Below are 14,928 nucleotides of genomic sequence, written 5' to 3'. Positions count from 1 at the left end.
GATGGACTTTCTTCACCCCTTGTGCTAGGTACTACTTGGAAAATTTTAATATTACAACTCACATTCTGGGACATTAAACAAAATACTTTTATGATTTTCTTCCCTTTACTTTCTCTGTCTTTTTTGGGGGAACTTTTATCATTATGTTGGAACTTCTGGATTGGTGCTCTAAATTTTCTAATCTTTTATCTCTTTTTGTGTTTTTGGCTTATCCTCTGGGAGATCTTTTTAATTCTATCTTCCAGCTTTTCTGTGTAATTTTTCCTGGTTTTGGTCATATTTTAAATTTTCAAGAACTATTTTTATTCTTTGCACGTTCTTTATATGCCACAACTTCTTTCTCTATTCATCGGTCAATGGACACTCAGGTTGCTTCCATCTCTTGGTTATTATAAACACTGCCATGAACAAGGGGCTGCAGATGTCTCTTTGACATAGTGTTTTTATTTCTTTTGGAATATTCCCAGAATTGGAATTGCTGGACCATATGGTAGTTATATTTTTATTGAGAAACCTCTAAACTGTTTTCCATAATGACCACACCAGTTTACAGTCCTACCAACAGTACGCAAGGGTTCCCTTTTCTATTTGACCTCACCAGCACTTATCTCTTGTCATTTTGATGATAGCTGCTGTTAACAGATGTGAGGTGATATCTCAGTGTGGCTTTGATTTGCATGGTCAACACCGAAATCAGATTGATTATATTCTCTGCAGCCAAAGATGGAGAAGCTCTATACAGTCAGCAAAAACAAGACCAGGAGCTGACTGTGGCTCAGACCATGAACTCCTTATTGCCAAATTCAGACTTAAATTGAAGAAAGTAGGGAAAACCACTAGACCATTCAGGTATGACCTAAATCAAATCCCTTATGATTATACAGTGGAAGTGAGAAATAGATTTAAGGGCCTAGATCTGATAGATAGAGTGCCTGATGAACTATGGAAAGAGGTTCGTGACACTGTACAGGAGACAGGGATCAAGACCATCCCCCTGGAAAAGAAATGCAAAAAGCAAAATGGCTGTCTGGGGAGGCCTTACAAATAGCTGTGAAAAGAAGAGAAGCGAAAAGCAAAGGAGAAAAGGAAAGATATAAGCATCTGAATGCAGAGTTCCAAAGAATAGCAAGAAGAGATAAGAAAGCCTTCTTCAGCAATCAATGCAAAGAAACAGAGGAAAACAACAGAATGGGAAAGACTAGAGATCTCTTCAAGAAAATCAAAGATACCAAAGGAATATTTCATGCAAAGATGAGCTCGATAAAGGGCAGAAATGGTATGGACATAACAGAAGCAGAAGATAGTAAGAAGAGATGGCAAGAATACACAGAAGAACTGTACAAAAAAGAGCTTCACGACCCAGATAATCACGATGGTGTGATCAGTGACCTAGAGCCAGACATCCTGGAATGGGAAGTCAAGTGGGCCTTAGAAAGCATCACTACAAACAAAGCTAGTGGAGGTGATGGAATTCCAGTGGAGCTATTCCAAATCCTGAAAGATGATGCTGTGAAAGTGCTGCACTCAATATGCCAGCAAATTTGGAAAACTCAGCAGTGGCCACAGGACTGGAAAAGGTCAGTTTTCATTCTAATCCCAAAGAAAGGCAATGCCAAAGAATGGTCAAACTACCACACAATTGCACTCATCTCACACGATAGTAAAGTAATGCTCAAAATTCTCCAAGCCAGGCTTCAGCAATATGTGAACCGTGAACTTCCAGATGTTCAAGCTGGTTTTAGAAAAGGCAGAGGAACCAGAGATCAAATTGCCAACATCTGTTCGATCATGGAAAAAGCAAGAGAGTTCCAGAAAAACATCTATTTCTGCTTTATTGACTATGCCAAAGCCTTTGACTGTGTGGATCACAGTAAACTGTGGAAAATTCTGAAAGAGATGGGAATACCAGACCACCTGACCTGCCTCTTGAGAAATGTGTATGCAGGTCAGGAAGCAACAGTTAGAACTGGACATGGAACAACAAGACTGGTTCCAAATGGGAAAAGGAGTTTGTCAAGGCTGTATATTGTCACCCTGCTTATTTAACTTCTATGCAGAGTACATCATGAGAAATGCTGGGCTGGAAGAAGCACAAGCTGGATCAAGATTGCCAGGAGAAATATCAATAACCTCAGATATGCAGATGACACCACCCTTATGGCAGAAAGTGAAGAGGAACTAAAAAGCCTCTTGATGAAAGTGAAAGTGGAGAGTGAAAAAGTTGGCTTAAAGCTCAACATTCAGAAAACAAAGATCATGGCATCCGGTCCCACCACTTCATGGGAAATAGATGGGGAAACAGTGGAAACAGTGTCAGACTTTATTTTTCCGGGCTCCAAAATCACTGCAGATGGTGACTGCAGCCGTGAAATTAAAAGACACTTACTCCTTGGAAGGAAAGTTATGACCAACCTAGATAGCATATTCAAAAGCAGAGACATTATTTTGCCAACAAAGGTCCGTCTAGTCAAGGCTATGGTTTTTCCTGTGGTCATGTATGGATGTGAGAGTTGGACTGTGAAGAAGGCTGAGCGCTGAAGAATTGATGCTTTTGAACTGTGGTGTTGGAGAAGACTCTTGAGAGTCCCTTGGACTGCAAGGAGATCCAACCAGTCCATTCTGAAGGAGATCAGCCTGGGATTTCTTTGGAAGGAATGATGCTAAAGCTGAAACTCCAGTACTTTATCCACCTCATGCGAAGAGTTGACTCATTGGAAAAGACTCTGATGCTGGGAGGGATTGGGGGCAGGAGGAGAAGGGGACGACAGAGGATGAGATGGCTGGATGGCATCCCTGACTTGATGGACGTGAGTCTGAGTGAACTCTGGGAGTTGGTGATGGACAGGGAGGCCTGGCGTGCTGCGATTCATGGGGTTGCAAAGAGTCGGACACGACTGAGCGACTGATCTGATCTGATCTGATGATTAGTGATGCTGAGCACTTTTCGTGTACCTGTTGACCATTCGTATGCCTTCTTTGGAAGAATGTCTATTCAGATACTCTGGCTCATTTTTTAAATTGATTTTATTATTTTTTTTCTTTTTTGCTATTGAGTTGTGTGGATACCTTATGTATTTTGGAAATAAACCTCTTATCAGATGTATGATTTTCAGACATTTTCTCCAATTCTATATGTTGCCTTTTCATTTTGTTAATGATTTCCTTTGTTGTGCAAAAGTTCTTTATATTAGGTTTTAACTTACATGTTTCAGACCTATTCAGTTAAATCCACAAAGAATCATAACTAATGTGTCCTCCTGATGTATTGCAATGTGCTTACATAGTTAATAACATAATAATCCTCTTGGTTCTCTTGGTAAGTTTCATCTTGTATTCAATTTGATATTAATATTGTGGTGTTGGAGAAGACTCTTGAGAGTCCCTGGGACTACAAGGAGATCCAACCAGTCCATTCTGAAGGAGATCAGTCCTGGGTGTTCATTGGAAGGAAAGATGCTAAGGCTGAAACTCCAATACTTTGGCCACCTCACGCAAAGAGTTGACTCACTGGAAAAGACCCTGATGCTGCGAGGGATTGGGGGCAGGAGGAGAAGGGGATGATAGAGGATGAGATGGCTGGACCGATTCACTGACGCTATGGACATGAGTTTGAGTGAACTCTAGGAGTTGGTGATGGACAGGGAGGCCTGGCGTGCTGTGATTCATTGGGTCACAAAGAGTCGGACATGAGTGAGCGACTGAACTGAACTGAACTGAATATTGTTACAGCTTATTTTCCTTTAGTATTTTTGATATATATATATATTTTAAATTGGAGTATAGTTGATTTATAATACTGTTAGTTTCAGTTTTACAGCAAAGTGAGATGTATCTTTTCTCATACCTTTATTTCAACATTGTCTTGTTATTTTAAGCCTGTCTTTTAAAAATAGCAAGAGTTTATTTTTACACCCCCTCAGTCAGTGAGTCTGTCTTCTAATATAAATTTTACCTATTCATGTTTATTATTTATGATGTTTTTAGGCTTGTTTCTACTCTTATTTATTCGCTCATTCTTTCTTCTCCCCTTTATTCGTTTGTCCCCCCACACCCCTCTATTCATTTTTAAATTTTCTCTTTTTCCTGCTAATATATTAATATTAGAAGAAATAATGCCATACACATAATTAAACTTACATTGTCTAGCTATCTATCAATTAATATGTATATCATTTGGCTATTGCTATAATGATGTTTTGTAATGAACTATCTCACAAATAAACCCAAATAATAGCAATTATTTTTAACCATATATGCAGCTGTGCAACTGAACTGAGGCTCAGTTGATGTAGACTGGGTTTGTGATACAGCTCTGCTACACGTTGTAGCTCTGTGATATTATTATACAACTGTGTAAGTATGAGAGCTTTCCTTATCCTATCAAGCCTAGATTTCTCAAATAATTTAGGTTCCATTAGTGTTTTTCCAGATAGTAGACAAGATGAAACTTTATTTGCATAACATTTTTGAAGACATTGAGATAGAGTACCAGCCTTGGAAGATTTCTTCAAAATTGTAAAGGGAGTGTTGATGGCCATAGAATTTGAACCAAGAGGAGATAAGAACTCTATAGAAGTTCTTGGTGAGACAAAGAGAGAATGAAGATCCGAGAGGAGAAATGCCTGATGTACACTCCATCTGGGGAGGGCATTTGGGTCCAGCAAGAGAAATTCTTTTGAACATGACTTTCAAGGGTTCTTAGGTGCCTTTGGCTCAGCTGAATATCTTTTTTTCTCAGTTATCATAGCATTTCTTCTTTTCATGACCCCAAAATGTTGTAAACCCCCAGGTATCAGAAACTTTTGGAAAGAGCTAAATGGTCATTTATGTCTGGGGAGGCCTTACAAATAGCTGTGAGAAGAAGAGAAGTGAAAAGCAAAGGAGAAAAGGAAAGATATAAGCATCTGAATGCACAGTTCCAAAGAATAGCAAGAAAAGATAAGAAAGCTTTCCTCAGTGATCAATGCAAAGAAATAGAGGAAAACAACAGAATGGGAAAGACTAGAGATCTCTTCAAGAAAATTAGAGATACAAATAGAACATTTCATGCAAAGATGGGCTCGATAAAGGACAAAAATGGTATGGACATAACAGAAGCAGAAGATATTAAGAAGAGATGGCAAGAATACACAGAAGAACTATACAAAAAAGATCTTCACAACCCAGATAATCATGATGATGTGATCAGTGACCTAGAGCCAGACATCCTGGAATGTGAAGTCAAGTGGGCCTTAGAAAGCATCACTACAAACAAAGCTAGTGGAGGTGATGGAATTCCAGTTGAGCTATTCCAAATCCTGAAAGATGATGCTGTGAAAGTGCTGCACTCAATATGCCAGCAAATTTGGAAAACTCAGCAGTGGCCACAGGACTGGAAAAGGTCAGTTTTCATTCTAATCCCAAAGAAAGGCAGTGCCAAAGAATGGTCAAACTACTGCACAATTGCACTCATCTCACATGCTAGTAAAGTAATGCTCAAAATTCTCTAAGCCAATCTTCAGCAATACGTGAACCGTGAACTTCCAGATGTTCAAGCTGGTTTTAGAAAAGACAGAGGAACCAGAGATCAAATTGCCAACATCTGCTGGATCATGGAAAAAGGAAGTGAGTTCCAGAAAAGCATCTATTTCTGCTTTATTGACTATTCCAAAGCCTTTGACTGTGTGGATCTCAATAAACTGTGGAAAATTCTGAAAGAGATGGGAATACCAGACCACCTGACCTGCCTCTTGAGAAACCTGTATGCAGGTCAGGAAGCAACAGCTAGAACTGGACATGGAACAACAGACTGGTTCCAAATAGGAAAAGGAGTATGTCAAGGCTGTATATTGTCACCCTGCTTATTTAACTCCTATGCAGAATACATCATGAGAAACGCTGGGCTGGAAGAAGCACAAGCTGGAATCAAGATTGCCAGGAAAAATATCAATAACCTCAGATATGCAGATGACACCACCCTTATGGCAGAAAGTGAAGAGGAACTAAAGAGCCTCTTGATGAAGGGGAAAGAGGAGACTGAAAAAGTTGGCTTAAAGCTCAACATTCAGAAAACGAAGATCATGGCATTGGGTCCCATCACTTCATGGGAAATAGATGGGGAAACAGTGGAAACAGTGTCAGACTTTATTTTTGGGGGCTCCAAAATCACTGAAGATGGTGACTGCAGCCATGAAATTAAAAGACGCTTACTCCTTGGAAGGAAAGTTATGACCAACCTAGATAGCATATTCAAAAGCAAAGACATTACTTTGCCAACACAGTCTAGTCAAGGCTATGGTTTTTCCAGTAGTCATGTATGGATGTGAGAGTTGGACTGTGAAGAAAGCTGAGTGCTGAAGAATTGATGCTTTTGAACTGTGGTGTTGGAGAAGACTCTTGAGAGTCCCTGGACTGCAAGGAGATCCAACCAGTCCATTCTGAAGGAGATCGGTCCTGGGTGTTCTTTGGAAGGACTGATGCTAAAGCTGTAACTCCAGTACTTTGGCCACCTCATGTGAAGAGTTGACTCATTGGAAAAGACTCTGATGCTGGGAGAAATTGGGGGCAGGAGGAGAAGGGGACGACAGAGGATGAGATGGCTGGATGGCATCACTGACTCGATGGACATGAGTTTGGGTGAACTCCAGGAGTTGGTGATGGACAGGGAGGCCTGGCGTGTTGCAATTCATGGGGTGGCAAAGAGTCAGACACGAATGAGTGACTGAACTGAACTGATATGATCATTTAAGCAGAGAAAAGTAATTTCCAACTTCAGGGACATTGGTGGAAAGTACCAATAATTTCATAGATGTATGAAGAGCACTGGTGGCCAGAGATTACTGATGATAGTAGTTGGGCAAGAACATTGATAATAGGAACTCTTGTGAGAAACTAACAAAGCTGAGAAAAATAAATAAGTTGAAAAAGTAAAAACTGACAAAGCTGGGAAAAAAATGTATGCCCAAGACAAATCCCTTTATTGTTTAAAAGAATACATTTATTAGTGTCTTTTGGGGATGCCCAGGTGGTTCATTGGTAAAGAATCTGCTTTCAGTGCAGGAGAGGAGGTTTTGATCCCTGGGTTGGGAAGATCTCCTGGAGAAGGAAATGGCAACCCACTCCTGTATTCTTGCCTGGGAAATCCAATGGACAGAGGAGCCTGACGGGCTACAGTCCATGGGGTCACTAAAGAGTCGACTTAGCGTCTTTTAATTGACTTGGCGTCTTTTAATTGACCTTTTTCCAAACAGATTCATTTTGAATCTTGGACCCATGCAGTTCTTTAGAGGCACACTAGAGGACACTGTTGAGTCATAAATATCCCAGTGCTGGTTGCCTGGTTCCTATTAATGCTGAACTTGCAACTACTTTCATTGATGTCAGTATTTCACCTTCTGAACTAGCAGTAGGATTTGAAAAATACATGGAGATTTGCTTCCATGAATAAAAAAAAAAAGACTTAAAACAGTGCTTGTTGAAAAATAGAGAATAAAAATGCATATTTGTGAAGGAGTACTGATTTTTTTTCTTTTGGCATTTTTTGGTTATAAATTCACATTGCTGATACAGCCAATATACAAACCACAGTTGTAGCAACCAGAGCAAGAAACAGGATATGACCCCCTTTATAAGATGCTCATAATATTCCCAAGGAGTCAGGGCAAAAGTCCATTCATCTGCATTTTATTCAGAATGTTCCTTTCTTTTGCTTGTCATTTTGGAATGGGCTTAACTGTTGCTAAAAAGTTACAGGAACAACAGAGCTAGAAATCATCTGTTTCTTCACAAAACAAGTTCATCCCAGCTCAGCCACGTGATCTTCCCCTGCAGTGCCCAGCCCTCTGACCTGAGTCTTGCTGGAACAGCATCTCTTTGGGGACCGAAAAAGAATTCCTGTTCTAAGTTCTTCATGTTATTTCTTTCAAGTTTGGTGCCTGCTGCAATACTGAGTCCTCCTAAACCAGATACTGAAAAGTAAAACTAAAAGCCCAAATCCATTCAACAGAGAACTCACTGTGCAGATTTGAGATAAAATAAGCCACAAATATTTGGGCAGTATCAGGATATACATTGCACAATTTAAAAAAAAGTTGGTCGGGATGATTGGAATCTTCTCACCGGCAGAACTGGGGTAGTTATGTGACCATTTAAATTGCTTCCAACATTTTATTCACACAAATCTCAGAAGATTCTTAATTTCAAAAAATATTTTTTGTATTAATAGAATCAGCTCTAAGTCTGTTTTTTTCCCATCAACACTTAATACAGTTATGTCAATTTAGAAATATTTTAGGAATGATGTGCTCTTATTAATTTCCACTAAAAAGCATTTATTAAAAACATGCATTTGTTGATGCAGTTATTATACACAACCAGTTTTGTGTGACTCGTAGTCCCCTGATGTGCGTGCGCCCTCCTCTGAGGCATCAGATACACCTGGAATTGCATCCCAGCCCAGCAAGTTGTTCATCCCAGGGCTCTCTTGGGCAACTTGGTTGATTCTACGAGTCTCTAATTGATGAAGATAATAATTTTTTTTATCATAATGGCTTTGTAAGGATGAAATGATACATTGATATGAAGTGGACAAGTTGGCAGAGTATTCAGTGGAATCTAGTGGGTTCCCTTTTGCAACCACTTGAAGCCAGCAATGATGCAGCAGGAAGAGTCCAAACTGCCACATTGCTGTGTGTCCCCACATCACCCTGCAGAAGTCTCACAAAGGAAGAGAAAATACTACAAATGGGGAGACACATTTCATGCCCTATGATGTCAAAGGAAAAGCATATTTCCTGTCCAAAACCTGGAATACATTTGAGCTATTAGTAATATATGCTGCACTCTAGAGTATTTTAATCAAGTCTTGTGAACGACTTTGGATCAAAGAAGTGAATCAATCAACAGAAGTAGAGCCTCTAGGGGACTTACCTGGCAGAGCAGTATCTAAGACTGCCTTCTGAGCTTCCCTGGTGACTCAGTGGTAAAGAATCTACCTGCCAATGCAGGAGACTTGAGTTCGATCCCTGGTCCAGGAAGTTCCCACATAACTTGTGGCAACTAAGCCAGGACACCACAACTACTGCAGCTCATGCTGCCCAGGCCCCATGCTCTGCACCAGCAGGAGCCACCTCCATGGGAAGGCTGCACGACTCAGCTAGAGAGTGACCCCCACTCGCTGCAACTAGAGAAAAGCCCACAACAACAAAGACCCAGCACAGCCAAAAATAAGTAAATAATTACAAAAAAAAAAAAAAGACTTTGCCTTCCAGTGTAGGGGATGTGGCTTCAATCCTTGCTCAGGAACCTGGGATCCCATATGCCCTGTGGCCCAAAACCCTAAACATAAACAGAAGCACTGTTGTAGCAAATTCAGTGTGTGTTAGTTGCTCAGTTGTGACTCTTTGCGACCCCATTCAATAAAAAAACTTTAAAAGTGGTCCACATTTAAAAAAAAAAACTTAAAAAAAAAGTAGGGCTTCAATAACCTCAGATATGCAGATGACACCACCCTTATGGCAGAAAGTGAAGAGGAACTCAAAAGCCTCTTGATGAAAGTGAAAGTGGAGAGTGAAAAAGTGGGCTTAAAGCTCAACATTCAGAAAACTAAGATCATGGCATCTGGTCCCATCACTTCATGGGAAATAGATGGGGAAACAGTGGAAACAGTGTCAGACTTTATTTTTCTGGGCTCCAAAATCACTGCAGATGGTGACTGCAGCCATGAAATTAGAAGACGTTTGCTCCTTGGAAGGAAAGTTATGACCAACCTAGATAGCATATTCAAAAGCAGAGACATTACTTTGCCAACAAAGGTCTATCTAGTCAAGGCTATGGTTTTTCCCGTGGTCATGTATGGATGTGAGAGTTGGACTGTGAAGAAGGCTGAGCGCCGAAGAATTGATGCTTTTGAACTGTGGTGTTGGAGAAGACTCTTGAGAGTCCCTTGGACTGCAAGGAGATCCAACCAGTCCATTCTGAAGGAGATCAGCCTGGGATTTCTTTGGAAGGAATGATGTTAAAGCTGTTAACTCCAGTACTTTATCCACCTCATGTGAAGAGTTGCCTCATTGGAAAAGACTCTGATGCTGGGAGGGATTGGGGGCAAGAGGAGAAGGGGATGAAAGAGGATGAGATGGCTGGATGGCATCACTGACTCGATGGACATGAGTCTGAGTGAACTCTGGGAGTTGGTGATGGACATGGAGGCCTGGCGTGCTGCGATTCATGGGGTCTCGAAGACTTGCACATGACTCAGTGACTGATCTGATCTGATCTGTTTCCTTAGTGCCTTGTATTCATGCTGACAATATGGTGTTTTAAAAGATTTTTATTTGAAACAAATTTTACAAAGATGATAGGGCTCAAAGTCCAAGAAGTGCAAATGATGAAGATACATGGTATAAAGGAAACAGTCTCCCTTATAATCTACTGATCATTGCGCTTCCTGAAGGCAGCCTCTGCCGCATTCTTGAGTATCTTTCTATTAAAAGCTATATAGTAGATAGCTTTTATATCTACTATATATATTAAAAGCTATATAGTAGATGGACGAATGGATATGAATATGGGCATAGTTATAGATAGAATCTTTTCAAACATGTGAATGGATCTTTAGGCTAAAGTGCTGGAAAAAAATACATTGTCAGCAGTGTCTGTATTCTTCAGTAGCACCATTTGTTACTTTTTTGGTCATAATTTGATGGTGAAAATATTTCAGTGCAAGGTCAAAGAATAATTTTATTATGAATGATATTAGTTACCTTTTAGGAGACATTTTCTTTTTTCCTGTGAACTGTCTTTTTGTATCCTTTACCCATTTTAAATTGAATTCAGTCTTATTAAGATATTTAAAAATGTATTAGGGAAATAGGAACTTTGTAATCTGGGTTACGAATGTTTTCCTCAGTTTTCTATTTATCTTTTGGCTTTTCTTGTGTGATTCTTAATATGCAGACATTTTACATTTTTCTGTGAACAAGTCACTCTAAGATTATAAAAACATAGAATTTGCCACATGCTGAATTTCTAAGTGTATTTTGCTGTTTTTAGTGTTTAGAACATTGCATTTTAAGAGAATTTTATCTTCTTTTTTCCCTGGAATTATCATCTCTCACTCTAAAGAAAGATAATAAACATATTTCTAAAAGAACTGGCGGAGACCAATATGGATTATAGAAATGGATTGCATTAAAGACCGCACGGTCTCTAAGACTAGATTAAGGCATCATAACTCATTTGATACCATTAGAGGCCTTGCTTGGCAAACATAGGCAAATGATTTTAATTAGCACATTTTGTGCCTGTAAATGGATGCTTCTAAAGAGCCTGAAATGAGTCCTTTTCTTAACTGATTCTTTTAAGATGCCTTTAGTTTAGAGAGAAGCTCTGTGAAGTACTCTGAAACCAGGAATATCTTGTTGGTGTGGCCAACTGCTTTTACCATTTCTGGGCATGTCTGTCATAGATGGCAGGCATATCTTGCCCTGTTCAACAGCAAAAAAGTTACTCTTAATATAAATTGAGAAAAATGTTTTATTAATGGCCTTGTTTATATTATTGATATATGTAGGTATGTGTTTGTGTATATATAGTTCTCTAAAAGACAATGACGAACCTCAGCAGACAGTTCCCAAAATATTTCTCACAAGCCAGTGGAGCCCAATCTGATGAAGTTTCTCTATATATTACTTGCAGAGAATCAGATCATCGTGTATTATATCGGTAAATATTTAAACAGTGTCATTGGGAGAAATTTTGTTTTATAAAATTGTTTTAGAATTGAAGTTATCTTAGAATTTAGGTAGAAGAGACCTACTTGAAAGCCATTTGTATAGTCATTAAAAAGATCCTCAATGATTAAAAATAATTAAAGAAAGGTGAGGGGTGGGTTCTCTTTACTGTCAACCCCCAGAAGTCTCTGGCTTGTGTTACTGCATGTCTACTTATGGCTTTATTCAACTGTAGTAACTTAAGACTCACAGGGCTGGTTTCTTTGAGTGAAGGCTGCTGGATTTCTCTTTTCCCAATAAATACAGAGTCTGATTTTTTTTTTTTTTTCATGGTAAGCAGACAAAGATTCCCTTTGAAACATGTAGTCTGAGCGCCAAACACTGGATCCATTGTCTCTGACACAATAAGTGCCACATTCAGTCTTTAGAAATGGTGAGCAGTTTGCTTGTATTCGAGAACCAAAGACATTTTCCACATCCAGAAAAGTGATGCACAGCTGAGTTCTCAATAATGCTAACACTGTGTATGAGTGTGATTTCACACGGTGATGTGTGGTGTTGTCCCCTGACTGGTATATGCCTCTCATGGATCAGCTTTGGGCTGCTCACGATGAGTTATTCACTGTGTTATACCAATGGAACTCAATCACTTCAAATGAAAATAGAAAGGATTTCTGCTCATGTTTCACTTTGTGTGTGAGTATATAGCATTAGATTATATTTGTCCTACATATTTTGGATGTAATGTGGCATTCACAATTAGGGATTGCCTTGTGTCAGGTTCTCCAGAAGCTGACTCTAAGTTGAGGATTTATGTGCATATGATTTATTAGGAAATTGCTCCCAGGAGAAACAGGTAAGGGAGTAGGAGAAACAGATCAGTGAGAGGAAGGAATCCAAGCAGGGTACAATTTCTGACAAAGTTCTAGCCTCCGCTGGATCATACAGGAGAGCTTTACAGATCAAGTTATAGCTCAGATTTTGTCCCAAATGGAGGCAAAGGACCTGGGCTTTCCTAAGTCACTCACAGGCTAAGAGCCACCCAATTCTAAGGGGGATCCAAACTCTCAGATACACTCACGTACTTCCAGTTCTTGGCACAGGCAGGCAAAGTGGCATCTGTGGCTGAGGGCAGTCTTCTGAAGACAGTCAGAAATGTGGGTCCACAGAGCAAAAGCACAGAGAAGCTAGGGGTGGGGAGGGTGCAAAGAAATGGCCAGAGCGCTTCAAGGGGACCCAATACCAAGAGTTGTTTGCTAGGGGGATTACTTCTAAGTTCTGATTGAAAGATTCTCAGCCACTGAAAAAGAGATCCTTTAGTGATTCTGATACATTTTAAAAGAATTGTTACTAAATTGGTAGATGATTCTGGTCGGATATTGGCTTAGTCAAAGACTGTACTCCAGGCAAGAGTACTGGAGTGGATTGCCATTTCCTTCTCCAGGGGATCTTCCTGACCCAGGGATCAAACCCTGTTCTCCCGCATTCCAGGCAGACGCTTTAACCTCTGAGCCACCAGGGAAGCCATAGGAAATCTTACTCTTTAGTATCTCTCAGATACACCAGGCACACTTCTGCCTCAGGGGCTTTGTACTTATTTTTTTCTGCCAAGGTCTTACTCCACAGATTTATATTTTGATAAAAAGTGAGAGAAAGTATGATAGAAGGATTTGGCTGTTTCACCCTGTTCTAACCTTGCCATTATTGACCAGAGGTTCTATGCTGCTTAATGTGATGCAATTTGAAATACACAACATCTTCATGAATATTCTTGCCCCACACTATTTAAGCAGAATCGGATCAGACCTCCTTTTAACTTCCCTGGTGGCTCAGACAGTAAAGCATCTGCTTACAATGCAGGAGACCTGGCTTCAATCCCTACCTCCGGAAGATCTCCTGGAGAAGGAAATGGCAACCCACTCCAGAATTCTTGCCTGGAAAATCCCATGGGAGGAACTTGGTAGACTACAGTCCATGGGGTCGCAAAGAGTCAGACACAACTGAGTAACTTCACTTTAACTTCCAGTTTACAACATAATTATGATAGTTTTATACATTTAATATCTTTTGGATATGGGGTTTACCCATATGCTCACTGCTGGAGGAGGAAATGGCAACCAACTCCAGTATTCTTGTCAGAAAAATCCCATGGACAGAGGAACCTGGTGGGCTATAGTCCATGTTGCATACAGCTGGGCTGTAGTCCAGGCTGCAAAGCATTGGACACAAATGAACGTGCACACATGAATGAATGACTGAGCACACACAGATGTGTTTACTGCTTATCTTGTCATCCTCCTTTCTTGCATCTCACTTCCTTTTACCTGGAATCATTTCCCTTGTATCTGAAGCATATCTTTCAGTGTTCCGCTGACCACTGTGGTAACCACTAGTCATGTGGATACTGGGCACTTGACTTACATCTACTCTGAATTGAGATTTGCTGTTAGTGTAAAGCTCATCCTGGATTTCAGAGACCTAGTACAAAAATGTAAGAGATCTCGTTAATGATTTTTGTATTAATTGCATGTTGAAATGATATGATTTTGATATATTGGCTTAAGTAGATCACTATTCAGATGGATTATCCTTTTATTTATTTATTTATGTTTGCTTTTGAAATTGTGGCTATTAGGGGATTTAAATTTGTGTCCCTCATGTTGCCTTCCTATTGGACAACTCTGTTTTAGAAGTTTCTTTAACAGTGGTCTATTGGTGGCAAGTTCTTTTTTTCATATTTATTTATTTAAAAAGTTAACCATGAAAATTTTATTATTGGGTGATTATTTTTTAAACTATTATATGCCATGAGTGTGGACAATTAGATATTAAGATGATGAGAACAGATACTACACTTGATCTTAGCCAAAAGACTGAGAAGCACTGTGGCAAATTCTTAATTTTTTTTTTGGTCTAAAAATGTCTTTATTTTACATTTGCTCTTGCAGTATTTTTTTTTTTCACATGTACTAGGCTAGATTGAGTTATATTTTCTTCTCTTGAGATATTATTTCACTGTTTCTGGTTTCCATTTTTTGTGATAGGACCATGTCAGTCAACTTGATCACTCCTTTCCCTCTAATTTGTGTTTTCTCTGACTGCTGTGTGAAAAATCTGGTTTTCACTATTCTGGTGTATCATTATGATGAATCTAGGTATGGGTTTCTTGTTATTTATCTTGCTTGGGATTCACGGGGTTTTCTGAAACTACTTCTGTCAG

General features: G+C 39.6%; 1 pseudogene; it reads right to left on the bottom strand.

Annotated features, from left to right (window-relative positions):
* Positions 1 to 14,482: 14,482 nt before the first annotated feature.
* LOC113897975 lies at positions 14,483 to 14,593 on the bottom strand (annotated as a pseudogene).
* Positions 14,594 to 14,928: the final 335 nt, after the last annotated feature.

The sequence above is a fragment of the Bos indicus x Bos taurus genome, chromosome 8 (genome assembly GCF_003369695.1).
Source record: "Bos indicus x Bos taurus breed Angus x Brahman F1 hybrid chromosome 8, Bos_hybrid_MaternalHap_v2.0, whole genome shotgun sequence".
Taxonomy (NCBI): Eukaryota; Metazoa; Chordata; class Mammalia; order Artiodactyla; family Bovidae; genus Bos; species Bos indicus x Bos taurus.
Note: the sequence above shows the minus strand (reverse complement) of the source record. Positions and strands in the feature narration are given on the sequence as shown.